The sequence below is a fragment of the Astyanax mexicanus genome, chromosome 25 (genome assembly GCF_023375975.1).
Source record: "Astyanax mexicanus isolate ESR-SI-001 chromosome 25, AstMex3_surface, whole genome shotgun sequence".
In the NCBI taxonomy this organism is placed as follows: Eukaryota; Metazoa; Chordata; class Actinopteri; order Characiformes; family Acestrorhamphidae; genus Astyanax; species Astyanax mexicanus.
The window spans coordinates 1,203,700-1,228,169 of NC_064432.1; the positions used below are offsets into that span (position 1 = coordinate 1,203,700).

Consider the following 24,470-nt stretch of genomic DNA (forward strand, 5'->3'; position numbering starts at 1 on the left):
ACAAATTGAATCCAGAAACTGCTGCATTAGCATTTGCAAGTAGCCTTGTTTGCCACGGCCGTTTGAAGCCCTGCCGTCCAGTCAGAATACAGATATCATCTGTTGCCACTTAGCCCAGGTTACATAAATATTCCGCTCAGGAGCTCAGGCCCCGGTGCTGCGCAGATCGCCCTCCCCCGGGCTTGTCGTTTCATTCCGATTAATTTTCAAGGACAATGAGCTGTGACGCTCCCCGCGCATGACGCTAGCATGCTGCCGTTAGCCTGCCTCCCGTCTGATGCCTGCCATAACTTCACTGTCAGCAGCACCCTCCTCTGCTCAGCACGCTGTGAATTATCAATTAATCAAATGGTGGGGAAAAGAAAAAAATGCCACAGTAGCTCACGCTAGCCTGCTAATTGTTTCAGTGCTCTGCTAACACCGGCAAAAACACAGCCTCCCAAAGGCTCCCAATGGACTGCTAATGTTTCTGAGTACTTTTCTTAAGTACTGTCAGGACGATGAGCTGGCTCTGATACTCAACGTTTACTCAACAGGTTTACCTTCAAAGTCTTCAAAGACTTAGTCCAGACTGACACACCAAATCTATTTTTGTTTTTTTTTTGTTTATCCTAATTCATCTTTGATAGCCTGTACAGCCAAAAATCACATCATTTTTTTTTTTCTTATATATATATATATTTTTTTTTTTTGTATCACCTTATCCTCACTATGCACGTTATTATACAGTATAGGTACTGCACTGTACTGTCTTTTAAATTGTCTCGTCTTTTGTATTTATTGTATTTATTGTATTTATTTAGTGTTATGTTTTTTTAATGTGGCACTGTCGTCACTCACTCACTGCACTTTATGTTGTCTAATGCTTGTTGTTCCATGTTGCACCATGCTTCCGGAGGAACGTAATTTCACTACATCTGAGTACAGGTACACAGTGTAATGACAATAAAAGCCTCTTGAATTGACTTGATCTCTAGAGTATATCCAGATTCATATTTGATAGTTTGTACAGCCAGGAATCACATACAATAGTATTTGTTCCCTGCATGTCCACATACCTAGAGTGTATCAAGATTAATCTTTGCTAGTCTGTCCAGCCAAAAATAAATAAATACATTAAGTCAGATTTTTAGCATATTTAGATAAGATATATATATATATATATATATATATATATATATATATATATATATATATATATATATTGATTTTTGCTTGTTTTTACAGACTTAAACCATGTGAAATCAGATTTTAGCATATCTAGATTGTATCCAGTTTATTGTTGAATGTGACTCTTGCATCACTCACAATTAAAGAAATAGTGGCTTCATCAAATCCTGAATGATGGTACAGAGGTCCAAGAAGTACATCCAAGGTTCTTCACTGATACCATCATCCTATGTTTATAATGTGTCTGCACAGTCATCTTAACATATTTGATTTGAGAAACAGTCTGAAGCCAACAGTTGCATCGTATGCATGTTCAAAGAGCATTTAAATGCCATTTAAGGATCATTATAACATCTTCATAAATTGGTTGCAGACATTTAAATGACTGTCATTAATCAACAAGGCACATTAAATCTACAAATGGTGTGAGTGAAGATGTGTTCCTAAAAGCATGCTAATTTGCTCAGTGCCTTGTACAACCCCCGTGTGCTTAAGCTGATAAGTCAGTTTACGCTAATTCTGAAGAGTGAATTTGATTTGTTGTAGCGTCGTTTTGCTGAGTAGACGATTTTTCAGGCGAATGGCATCTATGGAAAAAATAGATCCTGACATTTTCCTATGTACAAATAAGTACACATCACATACATAAGTGTACAATTTATAATCTATTGAAGAACATTATATATTGTCACAAAATCCACATGCATAATACATTTGTGACAAGCACTAAAGCAAAGTAGTTGAAAAGAGCTCATAAATGCACTTAACAGATCACATGTGCTTCATCCCAGCCCACCCCCGTCCTCATGTGTAATTGCTGTAGATCCAGCTAGTTTCACACCTTAAGTACTCAGCAAAGATTTGACAGAGGAATGGATGTATTGAGAACCAAAGCCAGCAGAAGGTGGGAAAATAAAGCGGCGGCTAGTCTGAGTTGTGGCCATCTCTGTGATCCATCTCTCCTCTGCCTCTCCCCATTTCTCTTTAACCATAATTAATAGGTGCACCGTCAGCTAATGACTCGGTGTCCTGTAATGACTTGACACAATGTACAGGAGACGGGGGGATTAAGGCCATCAGTTTTACAGACTTTTAAGAGCTTTGGGGAATGGCAATTTTTAAACTGTGAACTTAAACAAGTGTTCCTGATTTAGGGAGATGTGTGTGGAAAATGTGATTTTTGATTTGGGAAGTATGCTGTGTTATTTTTAATCTGCAGTTTGAGTTGCTCAGTTCGATACTCAGTATTTGAGTTTTTACTCCATGTTGCCTTTATGTCCCATATTGGATGGGTTGGTGTGTTGGTATGTTTTTGAGGAAGCAGTTCATAAACACATACAGACTGAATAGTATAAAAATAATTCTAAAAAATAAACAAAGTAAGCAACACAGGCAATATTGTGTTGGTTGTAGGTTATAAATGTGGTAACACTTTACTTGGATGGTCCATTTTACGGCCTTGTTGATGCTCAACTAACATTCAACTAACACTGAATTGAATGTCCATTAAATTGAACTTAACCCTATGTTGAATGTAAATGATTAAAAATAGAACCCAACCCTACACCTAACCCTAACCCTAAATCAACCCTAAAATCTAACCCTACACCTAACCCTAACCCTTAATCAACCCTAAAATCAAACCCTACACCTAACCCTAACCTTAACCCTTAATCAACCCTAAAATCAAACCCTACACCTAACCCTAACCTTAACCCTTAATCAACCCTAAAATCAATCCCTACACCTAACCCTAACCTTAACCTAAGCTTAAAATCTAACCCTAAACCCAATCCTAAAATATTAAGATAAGTGTTTGGATTAGAGTTGAATGTAGGGTTATATTCAATAGAGAATCATTTACTTTCACCTTTTAGTTCATTTGCATTTAATAGACATGTAGTTGAATGTTAGTTAAATGTCAGTTGAGCGTCAGAGGCCATCAAATGGACCATCCATGTAAAGTGTTACCTATAAATGTTAGTTTTAAATATTTCTGTGTGTTTATTAACCAACAATGTATTCAAGAAGAACTAAGAACAAAGTCTGTTCGTCTTCTATACAGAAAATATATAATTATTATCATATACTGAATAGCAGGAACAATCACCCTGCAATAATCTTCAGAGGCTCATGGGGCACCAGTATTATGCAAATTAGAGGCCTCTCATAATACACCCTCACTATAGTGACCGGAAAGTTAGTGTTTTCTAAGCCAATCCTATTATTATGCCCTTTCAAATATCTATAACATAATCTATAATCTATAACAATCGTTTTTCACTTTGCTGCTAACCAGTGTGCTCACTGACTTATAACTCTATATGTGAAATACTAGGCCAAATTTTGTTCCAAACCATCAGTACTCATAATAGTCTGATATGGCTGTGTATATACTGTATATATATATATATATATATATATATATATTTATGTATATATATATATATAAGTGACAAATTGGGAGGCCTGCAGAAGAGACTGATGAAAAAAAAATAATAAAATGCAGTAGTTGACCTAATTGATCAACCATTTATAGTAGTAATTTATTCTTAAAGCAGTTTTACAAAGACTTTGACATCAGTTTAGGAGGACAATGGGATTTCATCGTTGTAAGAGCAGTGCTGAGAAAAATCTAGCAGTTTAAATACAATTTTTATTAGGTTTTTTGGCAAATGAGGACTTCATGAGGAAGTCATTATGGATCTGCCAGATATAATCACCATAGTTAACCATAATGTCATTTATCATGAAAACAGGCACACCACAGTCTTCTAGCCCATCTCTAATGGATGGATTCTGGTCTGAGGATCGAGATGACCTTGAGTTTTCTTCTCGCTAGTTTAAGATATGATTGTGGAGGAGAGCATTAGGATTGGTTAGGTTGAGTCTCCTGGAGATGCATTTAAGCATGCATTCTTGAAGCAGCAGCAGAAATAAGTAAGTAAGTACATCACTGTGTGATTTGTCAGTTTCACCTTAGAGCTTCCAGCAGAAGATTGCTTCTTATTTGAAGACGGACGTATTTTGGATTAAATTAAAGGAAAAAAAGTTTTCATTTCTCATAAAATGAGATTCAAAGGAGGCAGTGGGAGGGGGTGGTGGGAAGTCGGGGGATACATCAGTATCCTGAGATGAAAAACGGCAGAACAAATCAAACAAACCGGCTTAAATCATCATCTCGGTAGCTTTAATGGAACTGAATCAACTGCTGTGGGAGCGCTGTGACTCGCTGGAGCTCCGGAGCTGATTTTGGATTTTGGGGGCGGGGACTGGTGGACTATCAGTACGTCCCAGAATAGAGAAGGGCAGCTCAGCGTTGGCCCCTGGTGTGGATCCTGCTGAGTGTTGTACCTTAACTAACTTGTGGTCGGTTCAGCGTCTGCATTTGGGCGTTTGAGGGCCTATAGAGCATTAAATATATAAAGTCCTCGGTAGGATTATAATGCCTAGAACTTCTTTTGAAGGATCACAACTCCTCACAATCCTCCTCTCTCGCTCTAACTCTACCTCACTCTTTATTTTTCTTCCTTTTCTCACTCTCACAAAGTAATAGTGTCTAATTTGTACACCTCAGGCTTTTTGCTGTGCTGAGATAAGTCTTAGACGAAGGACGTTACCAACGCACAATTCATCTTCATTCGCATTACAAATAAGGCTAATGTGCGCCCCCCTCGCTAGGCCAATAAACATAAACCAGACAAGGCAGGGGGGCATGAAATTATTCGGATTATTAATTAGGGGTGCGTTGTGTTTACTCGGGATAAGCTTAATCAATATCCTATTATGTACCCTATAATGCTTTCTGCAACATTAGGTTTTTAACCACGCTATCCGGCTCGCTGTGCTTACTGTGACTCTGTTGATTAGCTAACATCTCACTCATGCTGGGCTGCACCGCTAGCAACAAAATGCTAACCCCTCCGCTCTGCCTGGTCTGGCTTATGCTGCAGGCTTCCGCACTGCCGTAATGGATGCCTGCCTGCTCTAGCCTGGCATGTTAAAGCTTAAATTGGCCACACCCTGTGATAAAGGACCGCACGCTATGCAGTTACTTGCTATGGTAGAGCATGCAATTTCCCCAGCTGTATGTTTATACGGCGTTATATTACACTGACTGTAACGGGAACCTTTTATACATGCTTCACCATCAGAGCTAGGTTCACTGTGAAATTTTAAATTGCTATGCTTTCCGCCATAACGCAATGCTTCATGGCCTTCAGAAGCCATGCCTACCCCATAACATATTATGGCTCCCTGTGTTTTTTATTTTAAGCTTCAGGTCTTTTTTTTTAAGCCTAGAAGAGGCTTTTTGAATAATATTTGAGTAAGTGCCCAATGTGTATGGACAGGAGTTTAATTGACGAGGTATTATTATATAAGTAATTTATCTAATCTTTCGTTGTTTCAAGTATGTTTGTGCGTTTTCTTATTATTATTTTGTAAAGGGAAGCAGTGAGCACAGAACTGCTAAAACGTGGTATGAATGTGTCAAACAAGCAACGATTTTAGCTAAAGCAATTAAGCCATCCCACCTTAAAACGGCAGCCGTCATAGCAGCACACTGGCCAGTGGCCTAGCCCAGCACCACTACTACTGTGTTAGTAACGGGGCATTAGCCACAACCAACATAGCACCGCGTTGTTAACATCTATCCTAGCATTGCCACTACACTGCTAGCAATACTGCCATGCTATTTGCATTAGCACTATGTCTTTAGATTCCCTCCAGTACCATGTGCACCCCCCCCACCCCCAACCTCTGTAAGCATTGATGAAACATAATATATAGATGTCATATGATGTGTACCCTTTTCAAAAATCCAAGCATACCTGTTGTTTAAATGCCATTAATGACGTATAATTAGGCAAAAGCATTACGGGCACTCAGCACAGTCAACACTGAGTAAAATAGAATTTTTACAAGGATTGCAGCTTAGCATTAAACTTAGCATGAGTTTCTCCTGGTAGAGCTCTATCTATAAAGTCTTTTCCAGATCTTTAAAACTTTCCAGTTTTAAAACTAGCACTTTTAGACACGCCAGTCTTTCTAAAAGTCCTTTTAGTGTTTTGTTTAGGGTGCTTTACTGTTCTGTTTGGTGTTTTGCTGTGGCTAACACCACTGATACTACGGTTCAATTCCCAGTCTGGGTGACTGTTCTGTGCTACACTTCATCGCCCTGCAAATTAACCTTAAAATGAGCATCGCTTTAAGTCTCTTTGGATAAGAGTGTCCAATAAATGCTGTAAATGTAAATATAAATGCAACTCGCCTGCTTAAGTCTGATTATTTCGGATATGGCCGTAACCCAGGGGAGTCCAGTCTTATCAGCACAGTTTTTCCTTCATTCTACCAAAGCAAAAGCAGGAGCCCACGTGACCAGTTGTTTGAAGAAACCAAGGGACCCACTGATTAAACAGGCAGAATCAAGAGTGCTCCAGCTTGTTTGGAATAAAAACCTGCAGCCACACCGGCTCTTTGCAGATTAGATTGGACACCCCTGCTGTAACCCCTCTCATCTTGACCTAGCCTTCTTCACCCCGGCTCGGCGCGACAGGGGAGCTAATCTCAGGTCAATTTGGAAGGCGTCTTAACCCGAACCCGCATCCGGCTGGAACGAGTGGGCCGCAATCAAAAACGAGTGAGTCATTATGGTGGAAACAGGCATCCTTCATTAACCCTTAGCTCTGTTCTCTGGGCTAGGGGAAGAACTCAATACTGTTAAATCATTATACAATAGATCTTTAGCCGACCCATTCTCCAGCAATTAGCTCTCTGAATGATAAAATTACAGAGCCTGTTATCACCGGCTCCTGGTGCTGAAGCCCACCCTGCGCTGCATACCTTTCTTTAACTTAGTTCAGCTCAAAACAGGAGAATAGTTCAGCTGAGGTGTGTCTGAACAAGTATAAAACACTGCGGCTGGACTTTAGAAGAGAAACTGCTCTGTAGAAATAATTCAACTTTCCTAAATCAGCCTTTAGAAGTAATCATGTTTGACGTAATTACTGTAATTTGATATAATTTCTAGTTTTGTATTGTGTAAGTTGTTAAATTGTGTTTTTGTGCTTTTTTTGTCTTTATTCAATTGGAAATTTTAGTTGATTTGTCAGTCACTTGTGAAGCACTTTGCATTTTTTTTTTTAAATTTATGTCTAAAAAGTTTTAGATACATAACGCTAGAATGGTTGATTAGTTACCAGTGAATCAGCACCATATTAGTGTTTATGAGTGGAAAACTGGAAGATCACACTGTTGCATGACTATATATATTTTTTTGTTTGTTTTTTTTAAGATCAGTTAATCAATCATTCAGAAATATCCACTGTTTATGCCCTTCAGAAGTACATTCAGGGTTAAACAGGGATTGAAAGAGAAACGATATTATTAACAAGTTCTGGCTAGAACGTATTTATATAAATTGACCAGCGTGAAATGTTATATTGCATAAAAAAGATAAAAAAGTCAATAAAAAAGATAAAAACAAACAAACTAACAAACTAAGATAAAAAAAGTCAATTCATACGCTATTCAGAAAATCAATTGCAAAAGCCAAATCTTACCTAAGACATGAACTGCTACCATTTCCCCAAATTCTGCAGTAGGAGTGTGCCATATCGTATCGTACACGATAATATCGCCAACATTTTTTGATATCGTGAACGATATTATACCCTGAAATATCGTGCCCAATATCGCCCACCCCTAATTATCACATCAGAGTAATACTTTTTTGCTGTTTTTAGCAAAAGAAAAATTCACACTGTTCTCATTTCCCATTATATATCTACTAGAGAATATAGATTATATCTGTCCAGTATCATTATTGTTTTTTTTATTTAATCCTGGATATATGGAGATATGTAGAGCTTATTTTAGTGCCATGATATTCTGCATCAATGACTTCTGTTACATTTTTTTTTTTTTAAATCTCAGTCAGGGGTGTGCCATATCATATCATATGCAATAAGAAAGAGTATCAAGAGTCAAGAGTATCGTTATCGTGATAATACCATGAAATATCGTGATATTACTTCAGGGCCATATCGCCCACCCCTATTCTGCAGTCCAGGAACTCCAGTGGCATCTTGATTCAGCTCTCTCAGCCAGGCCATTTCCAGTGAGTGCTTCTTTGACTTGATTGGAGTTGGTGGTTGATGGGTTTGGGTTTTCTTCTCATCAGGAGCGCTTCAGCAGGAAATCTGGCTATTTGTGTGGAATTGATCCCTGCAGAGTCAATATAGTGCACAGTTTTAACATCGTGATTTTTTACGATCATTCTATGTATCTGTGATTAACGTTTTTAACTAGTTAACTTCCCTAGTTGTGTTTAGTTTCATGATTGATGGCTTTGATCTTCCTGAGCTTAAACTGTGCCAGAACTCTCAGGTATTTTCACTCAGTGGGTGAGAACTTCACACCGTGGACGTGAACAGTGGACAGTGTGCAGCCGGAGGGTTCCTGCTTCAATCTCCTACTGAGCACCAGGGAAGCTGACCTACTATTGGAGGGTAATGGATTCAGCTGTCCTCCCTCTCTGACTGATGCCGTCGTGCCTCCAGAAGTTTCAGAGAGAGTTCAGCACGGCTTTCCTTAGCCTTCTCCTTCTCCAAACCAGCAGGGGCCTTGAAAAAAAAGAGTGAAAATATTAAGTTCAATTTTGCATTTTTGCTCATTTGCATTTCCTCCATAATATAGTTTGCAAGTCACTTTTTTTCCGTGACCTAATGTGCTGGCTGAGAAATGTGTCCAAAAAGAAAAAAGTAAAAGTAAAAGTGCTCTGCTGATTGCAGGTTTCTTCTCCGTTTTTTGATTTCTGTAAGTGCTTTCTGCCATGAGTAGAACATGAAAAATTGCTCTATGAATAAATGAATTGGATTTTAGCTGTCATGCCTGATTTGAAACGTTTTGATACTCTAATTAGTGGCTATCCAATCCCCCCATCGATTATTTTATTGGCTTCCAGCTGTCAGTAATGATTTGGAACATGTTTGGATAGTTCAATTAGAGGCTGTGAAGTCCCTCGTCAGTTATTTTAGAGCACAGTTCGCTTTTAATCTCATAACGCCGCTCGTACAATGGAAGAATGGTCTGAAATTCGCTGTATGTAGTAAATAATGAGTCTAAAATGAGAAAATGTGTTTATTACTTTAATTTAAATTTTTCTTTTTATGATATTTCATGTTTTGATTGTTCTGTATCCTTGCATTTGTTAATGCATGTCTTTTCCTGCAGTTCAGGCCTGCAGTGCATTGCAAAGCAAGGTTAGAATGGGTGCAGTTTACCTGAACACACATAAACTATAGATCCATATAGACAATACATTATTTTGGCAAACCCTTCTTGAGCACTAGTGTACTGAACACAGTGGAAACATGTGTTCTGGTACAAAAGGATCAAAGTCTGTTCTGGTATGGGATTATATCAGTACATGTATGACTCAGCAATAATGCAGAAAACTGCATTAAGATGCTGCTTTTCGTCCCAAAAATGTTGTTGCATTTTTAACAAGACAATGCAAAAACACATGCTGCACACTAGGGGTGGGCGATATGGCCCTAAAATAACATCACAATATGTAATGGTATTTTTGCGAAAACGATACTCTTGGCGATATGACAAAACACTAAATTTAAAAAATTCAAATAATATACATTTCAAGAATATACTACTGCAACAAAAACGGAAATTAAATTTTATTACTGCATAAGATATGTTATGGGACACCCCTAAATATACCCCTAAAAAGGATTTTATCAGATTTGTAACAGTAGTCAGTGTTCCAGAATATCATGATACTAATGATAATGCACTCCAAATATCTCTATATATCCAGGACAGATATATCTAAAGTAAAATAAATTATACTGGACAGATATAATCTGTCTCGATTAGATATATAATGGGAAATGAGAACAATGAGAAAAATATTGCCGATATTATTGCGTACGATACGATATGGCGATACACCCCTACTGCACACATGACCAATGTATGGCTTTGAAATAAAAAGGGTACAGGTACTTGACTGGTGTAAAACATGACATATATTTAGTTCATACTGTCTGCAGTGATGTAAAAGTCAATATAAATGCAGCAAATACATTTTCTCAGCATTCTAAATGTCGGGGTTATACAATAACAATAAAGACAGAGCCAGAGATAAACTCCAGATGTGAGAGTGCTTGAGGATGAAGGGGTTCAAGACAGACAATGCTTCATGCTTCAGGCTTAAGATGATCCCTCTGAAAGGAACCCAGACTTCTCCAGAATCAGTAGGACTCCAGACAAGCGAGTGGAATAAGTTCTGTTTGAGAGAGAAATAAAAGTGTTATCTCGCTGCTCTCATTGTTGTTTATTGGGAAATAATAAAAGCAGCGTTTAATGGATTTAGATATATCGTAGGCAACAAAACAAACATGCAGTAAAAGCATGCAGGTCAATCATGATGTTTTAAAGAGCTTATAACAGCACGTGTTGTCAGATTTGACTGAGATTAGCGGATTGTCTGACCCGACAAAGGATCAGCCCAAAAAATCCCGCACATGTTTTGTTGTTGATGTGGCTGCAGTCAGTTTGGGCTTTAATTCGTCCCAACAATTTTAGTAATCTTTCCCCAATCCCTCTTAAATTTCCCAGATGCACAAACAAATAAGCGAAGAGGAGGCGCTGGGTAAGATCTAGCGTTCGGATAAAAGAGAAAACAAAACAAGGACTGGCATTAATAACATCCAAGCTGTCACTTCTATAAACAAATCCTCATCAGTAGCTGCGTTAGACGAGGCACTCCCCCGTCAGCCGCGCTTAACGCTAACACGTAGATTTAGCGTTTGAAAAATTATCCACATCCCTCGGTGCCTGTGATGCACGCTCTCGAGGGGTGGTATGACAAACAGGCTATTTTGTTATGGTCATTAATAGCATCGCCATGCTTTAGTCATCGTCATTACATGCTGCAGGCGATGCCTTCAGTGCCTATTATCCCGATCATCGCGGGACGCCGCGATGCCGCCCGTGACAGCACCCTGTCATGTGGACGACTTGACAGAAGGGGTCAAAGCACTTGATAATTAACAGCACTGACGATTAAAGATCCATTATTCAAATAGACTATTGAGCTCCGAGGGGTCTAAAGAGGGGCTTCTCCATGCGGGCTAATGGCTAATGGCTAATTGGCCTTGCACCGCTGCAGTGTGGAAGGGTGACAGCAGGGGTCGGCACCCCAGCGAGCAGGAGGGGCGGTGGATTGTGTCCGGCTGTAATGGAACACTTCCAGCAGGGGGTGCTAGTCTTTTTCAAAATCAACTAAAAAGCATTGTTTTTTTTTTAAAACAATAGAGATGCTACAAAAAGGGATTTCTGTATTTATCAGAGAACAAAACTCACCTATTGTTTCCTAAAGAACCTAAACTAGCCGTACATCGTTATACACAGTTATAAAGAACCTTTTGATCCCTGCAGAAAAAGGTGGTTAAAAGCAGGCCATCCAGTCAAACACATTGGTGGGGTGGGGGGTATGCTTTATAACAATATTGGCCATGCTGGTCATGTTGGTCATACTTGGTCCGAATCGTAGACTGTGTATAGCTGGACAGAGCATCGTCTCTCAAAAGTGAAGCCACCACAGGTCGGGCGCCCCCTGCTGTTCGGTTGCAGAAAGCTGTGTAACCCCACCCATCACCCATAGGTTTCAAAACAGGCAAAACAGAACAACTTTCAATCACGTTTTTTTCTAATATACTGTAATTCTTCCTCCATTATTTAAATGCAGCAGCTAGTGTAACCTCTGCTTATATTGTTAATTTTTATATCCCCACAGAATTAGTTTTTTAAAACGTTATTCAGCTCTATTCAAAAAAGGTGTGGTTATTGTAAAAGGGCTGTTTATGGGTGGGACCAATAACTCTGCTCTGCAGCCTGTGACCTCGAGGCAGCCCTCAGGGGCGGGGTTATTTAAATGAGTAGGCGGTCTCTCCACAGTCTTTCTCCCTCCTCTGGTCTCTACTGCGCTCTACAGACTCGGGTTTCAGGATCGCCAACATGGAGGAAGATTTTGGCTTTATTTTCATTAAACGAATGGGAACGGCGACACGGTGTCCATCTTTTTTTTTACGGTCTCTGGTCTGAATGATCAACCAGCCTTGGTCAGCCTTGGTCAGTCATTTTCTTTGGATATGTAGTCTGTAGTCCAAGCTAAACCAATCAACGTGTCAGTGGACCCTTAATAAAAGCACAGAGAGAAAGGGACCAAGATGGTAAATTAGCTTGGAAACATACAAACAAACAAACATAAATAAATGAGTATGATAAAAAAGAGAGTGAGAGAGAGCGAGCATGCTCTCTAGTGAAGTCAGTAGAGACGCAGGGATGGAGTGGCGAGGGAGAAAATCGAGCTCTTTGTTGTGTAAAGCTTATTGGCATGATGTGGATTGGCGTCTTGCTGAAAGGCAGCCAAAAAACAGTCTCTTTTGTGTACATCGTAACCGCTATTCAACCGCTCAGCGTCTGACAGGCCTACCCATTGCCCAACAAAAGCATCGGCAGCATAAACAAACCGGTGACACCTGCCCGCCTCCGCCGGTGCTTAATACTAACCCCCACAACCCCTCATCACTGTCCAGACAACACACCGGCACCGGCACACCCAGAGAAGCAGGAGGCAGCGACCCAGGAGCATACAAAACAACACAAACATGCACTTCAGCAGCTGTCCAGCCTGGAGTACACTAAATCTGCAGGGCTAATACCTCCCTTAAGGAATGTGAGGGACCCACAAGTGAGAGAGAGAGAGAGAGAGAGAGAGAAAGAGAGAGAGATAGAGACTCTCTGTAAGCTTCAGTAAGCATCTCCCAAGTCTCAAATGGGAAAATCAATAAAGCTTCATCTTCACTGCGTTGGCCATTTGGCGGCCAAGGGAAGGTGCAGCGTGGGTGGCGTTGAATGTACTGTATGCAGGGGGATATGTGAATGTAATTGCATTTTATTTGGAATCACTCCAACTTTGTGTAAGTTACTTTTGATAAATGTCATTCAAGGATTCAAGGAGATTTTATTGTCATTCGCATCACATGTGGTACATTGAGGTGGAACGAAATTGTGATCTCGCGATCCAGTTTACGCCCAGGAGCAAATGTTAAAACAGATAAATATAGATCAAATAAAATACAATAAAAATAATAACACAATAAAATAGAGTAGAACAAAATAGACATCAAGATAAATACACACAAAAAATAGGAAGTGTAGCCAGGTGGCAGCAACATGAAGTCCAGAGTGCAAGTGTGCTATAGCAGCATGATAGTGTGAATTAAGAGCATAAAGTGTCTCAGTGCAGTTCATAGGACATAGTACCATGTCCCTGTCCCGTGACTTTTGGCATGTTTAATGGAAGAGCTAAGCATATGGATGCGGGGCCTCCTGTATTGAAAGTGGATGTGATTTCTGCCTAGACGAGGACAATTCTAGCCAGATACTGCCGGTCACGATCTTCACCATGCACTGAGTGGTCAAGCCTTCTGTGATACTGTAGATCTAGCAATGCTAAATGCCAATCCCACACATGTTTAAAAATGGATTTGTCCCATTCATCTGGGAACCACTATCAGGCCTTGTACCTCGAACTTTAATAACTCCGGTCACCTGGCCATAAGCATGAATAGAAAGAAATATTCTAGTCCTAATCCTTGTAATATTAATTTAATGTTGTACAGATGAGTCCTAGCCTTATATTGTATTTCTGTGTATGTAATCAGCTCTATTCAAAAAAGGTGTGGTTATTGTAAAAGGGCTGGTTATGGGCGGGACCAATGACAGACCGTGGGCTCCGCTCTGCTCCGCTCTGCAGCCTGTGACCTCGAGACAGCCCTCAGGGGCGGGGTTATTTAAATGAGTATATGTAATTTAAATGATATATGTAATCAGATTTAAGTTTTGTACAACAGTGAACTAAACTTTCTGACAGTAGCATATTTGGAGGCACGTGGCTTAGTGGTTAGCAGGTTCGCCTCCCAGCACTGGGGTCTTGGGTTCAAGTCCCTATCTGGGTGGAGTTTCCATGTTCTCCCTGTGTCTGCGTGGGTTTCCTCCGGGAACTCCGGTTTCGTCCCACAGTCCAAAAACATGGAGATCTGATCTGGAGATCTGGTAAATTGAATACTGTAAATTGCCCAGAAAATCGAATACTCTAAATTGATCCTGTAGTGCCCGATGCAGTCCTCTAGGTGGACGTGGTCGTTTCCGGTTGAGAGTACGCTGTGCGCTATTGGCTGCTGCTTTTCATCGGTGTGTGGATGAGTGTTGATGTGTAATAATGTGCTTGTGTGTAAAAATGTGTAAATTGTAAAGCGTCCTTGGGTTTCTAGAAAGGCGCTATATGAGTTAAACTTCATATATAAGAAACCGTGAGTGAGAGAGAGACTGTGTACCTTCACCCCTGCATTGCTTCACTGGCTGACCTGCCTGTGCTCCCCGGCTGGGGCTGAGTGGAGGTGGGATGCGTGATGAGAATAGAGTGGGTTTAGTTAATTCTCTGTTAGCCAGTCTCCGCAGCAGCAGCAGTAGGCAGTAATAAGGTCATTAGATGCAGCCTCAGACTGGGTTCTGCCTCCATCAGGCATTTAGAAAGAGCCTGACATTAGCAGCGCACATCCGAGACATGTTTCTAAATCAGATTAAACAGTAGATGAAGCTGTAGCTGCGTGTGCACCATATGTTCAGATGTGTCCAGAGCTGTTTAAAGCAAATCCAGAAAGATATAGATATTTGATTGGAAATAAAGGAAGATCATTTACCGTATTCAGTGTCTCATGTCAGGTAGAGAAAGAAGTTCAAGGCTTTTCTCTACTGTATGGTAAAGATGTGGGATTGGGTCCCAAGACCTTATTAAAACCACGAGGGCAGCTCTTATACTTCCTGTTTAAATGTTTGGTTTTAGATTTAGGGGCCAAACAAACAGGTGTCTATAATATTGCTGAGTGTTTGAATCTGTAGAATTTAGTGAAATTATACAAAGCGTTACCTAAAACATTTGAACATTGTTTTGTGTATTTAGATATCTCTTTTGGGAGAATGTGCAATTGCACAGAGCATCTAGAAGTAGAGTTATTTTAATGTGCATTAATGTAAATCAATTTCTGGATTAAATTCAGTTTTTTTAGTGTTTTGTTCAAATAATACATTAAAAAATGAAGGAATTTATGTCACTGCACTGATACCATCAATAAGAATATATTATCTCTTCCAATTTCAGAATACTACTTCTTTTCATTAAAATATATATATATATATATATATATATATATATATATATATATATATATATATATATATTATTTAAATCTTTAAAAAGGCTGTTGCTTTAATGTTACATTTAAATTATAAATAATAAAAAAAGAATAACATACTGTTATTCACTTTTGGTTTTGGTTATAATGCTAAAAAAGGAAACATCCAGTTACTTTCACACAAGTGTGTATATATATATATATATATAATTTCAGATTTAATAACATGTTGAATTAATCAAAAGTCATGTATAAGTAATTATATTAGTATTTAAGCACAACTAAAAAAATCAGCTTCTTGTCATCCCAGAGTCTTTAACTTTATATATTTGACCAGAGCTGGAAAGTAATTAATTACATTTACTCAAGTTACTGTAATTGAGTAGATTTTATGAGTAATTTGTCATTTTTAAAGCAGTTTTTAAAATAGGTAATTTTACTTTCACTCAAGTACATTTTGACACAAGTAATTTACTTCGCTACATTGGAAAACTCCCAATTACTGAGTAAAAAATAAAATGCTAGGAAAAAAAAAGCAATTGTCTGAATTTAAAAAATTAAAAATAACATGCAATAACGTCCTTTCTTACATCAAATAATTAAAAGTAACTATGTAACTTTTACTCAAAGTACATTGTAAATTGAGTACTTTTTTTTACTTTTACTTGAGTAGATTTTTAGCAAAGTAAAGGTACTTTTACTCAATTACGATTTTTCAGTACTTTGTCCACCTCTGTATTTGCTATCATAGCAATTACTTAGCAAGAGAATACCAATAACCACTTGGAGCAGCATTTCTACCATCTAGCAACCACCAGGTACACCAAGTATGATCATGTATGACTTGTCTCACTGATCTACTAATGTATTTCTATTTCCTGTACTGATGTAGATGTATGGGTGAACTGATTTGGGATAAAGGCCCTAATTACATTCACTCCCTGCTGATTCCCAGTGCTGAACTGGTGTCAGTGGGACTGTGTCAGTTTGTGAGTGTGATTTACAGTCTGCAGGCCCTCGGCTGTGTTCTAATCAAGTGTCTCAGTGTGATGAATTGTGGCAATTGAATGGGTGTATATTGAATGAAAATGGATGCACTGTGCCGGTGGGCTCGGGTTGCCATTGCGACGGGTAGCTCAGCAGTCCGCTCTGGTGGTTTGCTGTATTGCAGCCTGTGTTTGATACAACCAAACGCTCAGCTGCTTCTAAGGAGAACACACAGAGCTTCTGGTCTGCTATCAGCTTCATTTCTCATTCTGCTTCCAGCTCTGCTTTCATGTTCTGGTTTAATATTTCAGTCAGAGGTGTTGAAATCAGGGATCTTCAGCCCAGCTTCTGAAGAGGTTAGCTTCAGTGCTGATCTAGCAGTACACTTGAGTTGGATGAATGCTTGAATATCGAAGCACGTTTGAGGCTAACTTGAATGAGGTTGTATATTTTGCATTTATTGTGTAATGTGCAGCCAGCGTGTGCTATGTTTTACTTGTATCGCTTAGGTAGAAGCAAATGATGCCGGATTAGGGGTGTATCGCCATATCGCATCGAACGCGATAATATCGCCAACATTTTTGAATATCGTGAAACGATATTATACCCTGAAATATCGTGCCATAACACTCACCCCTAATTATCACATTTTTTGCTTTTTTAAGCAAAAGAAAAATTCACACACTTCTCATTTCGTCTTAAATATCTACCAGAGACTAAAGATTATATCTGTCCAGTATCATTTATTTTTCTTTTTTTATTCCTGGATATATGGAGATATTGGAGTGCATTATTAGTATTATTATTAGCATCATGACATTCTGAATCATAGTATCATTGACTTCTGTTACAAATCTGCTAAAATTCTTGTACTTTTTTAATATCTCAGTTAGAGGTGTGCCATATCATATTGAATACAATAATAAAATGTAAGTTTTGATTTGTTGCAGTAGTGTATTTATTTATTTATTTATTTTTTGTCATATCGCCAAAAGTATCGTTATCGCAATAACACCATGAAATATCATGATATTATTTTAGGGCCATATCGCCCACCCCTAGCCCAGATCCTCTTTCAGAAGCTGTGCATGTGATTGTGTTTGGCCTAAAAACATAAAGACACTATCTGTTGAGCACCAGATACACTCTGACAGTATCTAGTACTTGTAATATTAACACAATATCTGCTTCTTACCATGCACTATATAGTTCGCACTATATAAAACCTGGTAATCACATGTAGTAATAGATGCTTACCACATATTACCTGGTGTCATCACCTTGTAACTAGTGCTTAGCTCATAGTATAACCACATAATACCTTATGCCCTCCACTTAGTATCTGGTGCTCACCACATATTATATGGTGATCACACATAGTAACTGATGTTTACCACAGAGCATATATAGTGCTCATCACTTAGCATCATCGCAAAGCAGGTGGTGCTCACCACCTAGTACTTGGTGTTCATCACTTTATATTTGGTGCCCACGACTTAGTATCATTATACAGTAACTGGTGCTCACCATTTAATGATATGGCTGTGCCCACCACATAGTGCCATCACGGAATAACTGGTGTTTACCACATAGTATCACAGCATAATAACTGATGCTCACCACACAGTATATGGTGCTCACCACTTAGAATAATCAAAAAGCAGATGCTGCTCACCACCTAGTATTTAGTGCCCATCACATGATATTTGTTTCCCATCACATGATATTTGGTGCCCACCATTTAGTATCATTATATAGTAACTGGTGCTCACCATTTAGTGCTATGGCTGTGCCCACCATATAGTACCATCACAGAATAACTGGTGTTTACCACATAGTATCACAGCGTAATAACTGATGCTTACCACACAGTATATGGTGCTCACCACTTAGTATAATCAAAAATCAGATCCTGCTCACCACCTAGTATTTGGTGCCCACCACTTAGTATCATTATATAGTAACTGGTGCTCACCACGTGCTAGGGTGGTGCCCACCACATAGTACCGTCACACAGTGACATGGTATCACAATATAATACATGATGTGAACTCCATAGCATCTGGTGCTCACCACTTAGTATATGGTGTTCATCTAAAAACATTACACCATGTTCTTTTTAAAGGCTCTGTGTAAATATGTGAAACATCAGTGCAGGTCATGTTCTCCAGCAGTGCTCCAGTCTCACCGTTCCTCTCACTCTGAACTCACTCTCACCCTGTCGCTCACGCGCACTCTCTTACATTCGTTCACACGTACATACACCACAACAGCTTTAGCATGTCTCACCTTGTTGCCATGGCTACCGCTAGGCCTTGATTAACAGTCGCAGTCGGATTTTGATGGACCACAGGCGATCCGAGTACGGCTGCACTTTTCACACTCGTACGTGACTTTCCCCGCATGCGTTCCTGCTTGCTGCTCTTTTTGGACCAAATTCTCTGTTGTTTCCCTGGAAGAAGAAATAAAAGATAATAATAATAATAATTAAACAGCAAGGCGATTGACAGCAGTGCAACACTTCATTCTTTGGAAGTGTCTACTAGGGGTGTCACGATTTTTATATTTTATTTGTTATAGTCGGATAGAGTTCAGTTTGTTAAGGCTCTAATCGTTCTGTTATTTTGTACATGACTGTTCCTGTATTTTTTTTTATATTATTTATTTTGTTATGTTGCACATTGCTGTTTTAATAGTGCACACTGCTGCTACCAAAAAAGCCACTAGATGGCATTATATATATATATCTAAATTAAATTATTTAAATTTGACCATTAGTGCCTAATGTGGTGTATTACAGATCACTTGTATCACTTTGCATCACTTATATCAAGGCCACCTTTTGAAATAAGATATTGTACATTTGATGAATCAAACCAATGACTGACCATAGACTAATCTATAACTGGCATAGGCCTCTCTGTTGTAAAAAAGGGAGCTGATGAGTGGTTTCTGTACAGTTGTTCAGCTATACCAGGTGGCTTCTTTGGTGTTGCAGGTGGCTGTTTGGTTTGTTGTCAATTCAATTGATTTGGTGTTGTTGGTTTGGTGGAGTTGCTAGCAGTTGCTAGCCCATTACCAGACCATGGGGTCTCTAGGGCGAAGTGTTGGTTATAGGCTGGTATGATACTGTATATAAGGTGGCTGCTATGGTGTTGCTGTTATGCACATATGGAGTTGGTTATTGGTTTGTAAGCCGTTGGTCGGTTATCCAGGTGGTTGTTTTGGTGTCTTGCATTGTCGTTAGTGTTTCCAAGTGGTTGCTTGGTACATGAGTCAATCTGGTGTCTTAGGTGGTTGCTAATATATTGCTGTGACATAAGAGTGTGTACTGGGAATGAATCATAGTGATGGTGACTGGCAATGAGACGTTGGCTTCACACACATCCACATTCAGTGCAGGAGGCCCAACATTCATTTCCTGTATGTCAGTTTAGGGTTCTTTAGCTTACACTGGATATGACAGAAGTCATGGGACATGGGACTATTTTGTTCCCATCCTATATATATATATATATATATATATATTTTTTTTTTTTATTATTATTATTAGTGTAAAAGAGGGACATTTAAGGAATAGATCAGCAAACAACTTGTGCACCTTAAAAAAAAAAGGGCTGTATTCATTGCCTGCACACTTTTGGACAGTGTAGTTTTAGAGTTTGGACTAAAAGTCTAAAATGTCGAGACCTGCCGATGGTTCTTCAGAGTTAAAGTGGTTAAAAGCAGCGCTGAATGATGCTGTTTACCGCTTTCACAGTGAAGGAGTGTTAGTTTTGGCCTTGCTGGCCTGCCAGGTCTGCACCAAAAACATAAAAGCCGGCCCACTCGCTGTCGGCCAGCCGCTTTCAGGCCTGCTTTCAGGGTGGTAGATGACCATGGGGCTACTGAGACCTTGCCAGGCAGCTTTTTTTTTTTTTTTTTTTTTTTTTTTTCCATGGCACCTGTAGATGTGATGTTAGAGTATCTCCTTTTGGAAGGGCTGCTCCTGAAGAACAGGCATCTCTACCCCTCTTCCCTCTTTAGCGCTGGAGGTTTTGTACAACATTTTAAGGCTATTTCAAGTCTCTTTGATGTGACAGGCGACACGGTGCGTCAATCACGGTTTCAAAGCCGTGTCGAGTCAAAGAACATAAGCGGAAGCGGCAAAGAGGAGGGCGCCAGGGAGAGAGGTGTGTGTGTGCCGTGTGACAGATATGTGTGTGTGGGAAAGAAGGAGCAACAAATACGAAGTGTTCAGCGCTAGTTGTTGCGCACAGTGGTTGCCTTTCAAGAGCCCTTTCTTGCAACAGCAGGAAATGTCTTGGAGGTGCTTCAATCTTAGTGAAAAAGCAGCAGAACGACGTGGAGCTTTTGAAATGTGGCAGCCTAACTAACGCAACAATCACAGATGTTTGTTTAGTTTTTATCTGGTGTTTCATGGTGATTGGCAGTCACCTCAGGGTCTTTTGCAGTATGAACTACTACTGCCTGCTTTTAGAATTTCTCAGCCAGTGTTCTCATGCTAGCTGACTTCCAGCTAATCGCAAGAAACTATCAATCTTCATTCTAACATGTTAATAAACACTCTTAAAAATAGAGGTATGATATGAGTACTTTTTTGTACTCAAAGGTACTCTCTTCATAATTGTACCCTCAAAGGTATAATATTGGTCTTTACAGGGTCAGATTTGTTCCCTCTGAAGTACAAAGTCATTTCTAACAGCAATTGTTTTTTCAACAGATTTGTACCATTTAACCTGCAGCCAAAAGGTACATTCAGTATTTTGTATCACTGTACTAATAAACTTTATATATATATTTAAATTGCACATTTTTTATTTGAAAGCCAGAAAGCCATAATCTTTACTGGCACAAAAACCATGGGTACAAAAAAGGACTTTCACTGAAAGGTACTTTTTTGTACCTCAATATAAGCTACAGCCCCAGAGACAAGCTTTATACTCTTTCAAGTACAAATCTGTACTTACTTTCTTAGTGTGAAGGAAATATTATGTTTCTGATGCTTTTTCCAAAAAGATACACAGAAAACGAACTCAAATGATCTACGATCTATGATCTATTTTGTACAGTGTTTATTCTTGTGCTTTAGAACATTTTCAATCGTTCTGCAACTACACCACCAATTCACTGGCATGCAATGAGATTTCTTTGGCACTCTTGACCTTCTTGCTATATTACAAATGTAATTGCAGCTGATATTGAGATGATTATGCTGGACTCTAAAAAAACTGTTTTATTACAATTTCTACAACAAAAGAAAGCAAAGCTACTGTAGAAGATGGTATGTTTGGCCATTGAACCAAGGCCAAGTGAGGCAGAAGAAGGGTGACTTTTCTGTTCCTCCAAAGACACTTAAACACAGTGGTGAAGTAGGAAGGAGGAAAGTGGGCCAATCACATTTGGTAGGACACAATTTTCCTCTTGTGTGCCTGCCGATGCTATTTTATTTTATGTTTAGTCTGTATGTGTATGTACAGTAGTGTGAACTCTATAAAAAGGTCTGGAAAAGCCTGACATGAGAGACATTTAGGGCTCCTCCTCTTTGATGACCTGGAAAAGCATGCTGCTCAGACCAACTCTGCACATTATTGTTAGCTTTTGCTGCAATTTTCCAGATGTAGTTAGTTGTTTTTAGTTGTTTTGTTTGCTATTTTTGACCTTTTTACATCTGAAATCAGTATTTCCTCGTTTTTGTCAAAAATCTCTCTGATTTATACACTTAAGTAGTGTCTGGTGTTTGGTCTGTCAGAAGGTCTGGGAAGACAGCCTACTTTCATTCTTGGTAAAACCAAACATTCACACAAAGCAATCCAGACTGTTCTCATACAGAGTTCCCCAATGGTGGAACAAACTACCTTCCACTACCAGATCAGGAGAATCTCTCACATCATCTTTAAGAAACTCCTGAAGACAGAGCTCTTCAAAGAGCACTTACTCTCCTAACACCTCTAACTAACTACCTTCTACTATCAGATCAGGAGAATCTCTCACTATCTTTAATAAACTCCTGAAGACTGAGCTCTTCAAAGAGCTCTTACTCTCCTAACACCTCTAACTAACTACCTTCTACTACCAGATCAGGAGAATCTCTCACTATCTTTAATAAACTCCTGAAGACAGAGCTCTTCAAAGAGCTCTTACTCTCCTAACACCTCTAACACACTAACTACTTAAAACTGTTTAAAAACCAAAGTTTGCCGCACCAAAGCCTTTTGCGTCTTTCGCGATTGGGTAAACCTCGGTTGTTTCCAGTCACTGTCTAACTGGGCTTCAGTCAACACGGGCTAAATCCATTGACAAGCTTGAAATCCTGCATGCTGAACGTTTCCCTGCTTCAGTGAGACACGGCGAGAAAGAAAGAGAGGGAGCTTTTCTTCTTTTCCCGCAGTCAACGACAAGAAGAGCATTTCAATGTATCTTTATGTTCCTGCTGTCTTTTTAGAATTCATAATTAAATGCTCCCTTTTCTCTTGCTGGCAAATCAAAGTCAGTTATTGCTTCTCTCTTTGACGGCAACTTCTTAGCGGTCTGCGTCTGGGTTTTGTTGTGGAGAGATACAAGACTTACCCTGAGTCTTAGCATTAGCATTTAATTAACTTTAGTGAGCAGTAGTTAATACAGCTCGCTAATTCACTCTTAGCTTCTATTTAAGAACTGCAGTGTACCCGTGTCTCTCACTTTCGTTCTCTCTCTCTCTCTCTCTCTCTCTCTCTCTCTCTCTCTCTCTCTCTCTGTATTACACTCTTTCTCTGCCTCTCTAAGTAGCTCATGGTGTGGTGCAGTGTTCTGGGAGCTGGGGAACTTCCTTTGCATGACATCTTCTACAACTGCATAAGTTGTGAGGTGTTATCTTGTGAGTGCTTGGATGTTTGTGATGTTCCTTTGCTGGCTCCCAAATATGTACATAAGTTGCAAAAGAGGTTAATTATTGGCTATTTTACTCTTTTAAGCAAGACAACACGAATTTACCTTCCGTTTGTCTTCAGTAATCTGCTCTGCGGCACTAGGTTAATTGAGATCTGCCCATGTTATGTCCAGCTGGTGATCAGAAAAATATATTACAGGCCTCACGTTCTGTTAGCCAGTCCACTCAACACTTCATGCACTTAATCTAGGCTGTAATTCATTGGGATCATACATGAAAACCATCCAGTGGCTTTAAATTTGTAGACTCTAATTGCTGTTGATCCAGTGATTAAGCAGTTTTCGTAACACTTTACTTGGATGGTCCATTTGACGGCCTCTTTGATGCTCAACTGACATTCAGCTAACATTCAACTACTATTGTAATTTGTCTATTAAATGCAAATGAACTGAAAGGTGAAAGTAAATGATTCTCTATTGAATATAACCCTACATTCAGCTCTAACCCAAACGCTTCTCTTAATATTTTAGAATTGGGTTTAGGGTTACATTTTAAGTTTAGGTTAAGGTTAGGGTAAGGGTTAGGTGTAGGGTTTGATTTTATGGTTGATTAAGGGTTAAGGTTAGGGTTAGGTGTAGGGTTAGATTTTATGGTTGATTAAGGGTTAAGGTTAGGGTTAGGTGTAGGGTTAGATTTTAGGTTGATTAAGGGTTAGGGTTAGGGTTAGGTGTAGGGTTGGGTTCTATTTTGAATCATTTTCATTCAACATAGGGTTAAGTTAAATTTAATGGACATTTAATTCAGTGTTAGTTGAATGTCAGTTGAGCATCAACAAGGCCATAGAATGAACCATCCAAGTAAAGTGTTACCACAGTTTTTAGTCTGTTTTCTCCAGTCTTAAGACTTATACAAATAACTGAATGAGAAAAAATAAGTTTGTAGTTATAACAAAGTATTTGGACATACACAGCGTCTCTTCCACTAACCGTAATACACACTGCATGGAGAAGTTCAGCTGCGCTGCCATGGAGAACAAAACTTTTTTTTATTTTTTATTTTTTTATTCAAACAATTAGTTTTTTTTCCCCCATCATTTTATTTTTTACTCAGTAACGGGGAGTTTTCCAATGTAGCAAAGTAAATTACTTGTGTCAAAATGAACT

At 39.1% G+C, this 24,470-nt stretch overlaps 1 protein-coding gene and 1 long non-coding RNA gene across 3 annotated transcripts in view; one reads left to right on the forward strand and one right to left on the reverse strand.

The window, feature by feature from the left end:
* The window catches only part of ctnna2 (catenin (cadherin-associated protein), alpha 2), a 622,967-nt gene that overhangs the window by 438,030 nt on the left and 160,467 nt on the right, over positions 1-24,470 (forward strand). The gene's annotated exons all lie outside the window — the stretch shown is intronic.
* The window catches only part of LOC125787714 (uncharacterized), a 350,969-nt gene that overhangs the window by 230,089 nt on the left and 96,410 nt on the right, over positions 1-24,470 (reverse strand). The gene's annotated exons all lie outside the window — the stretch shown is intronic.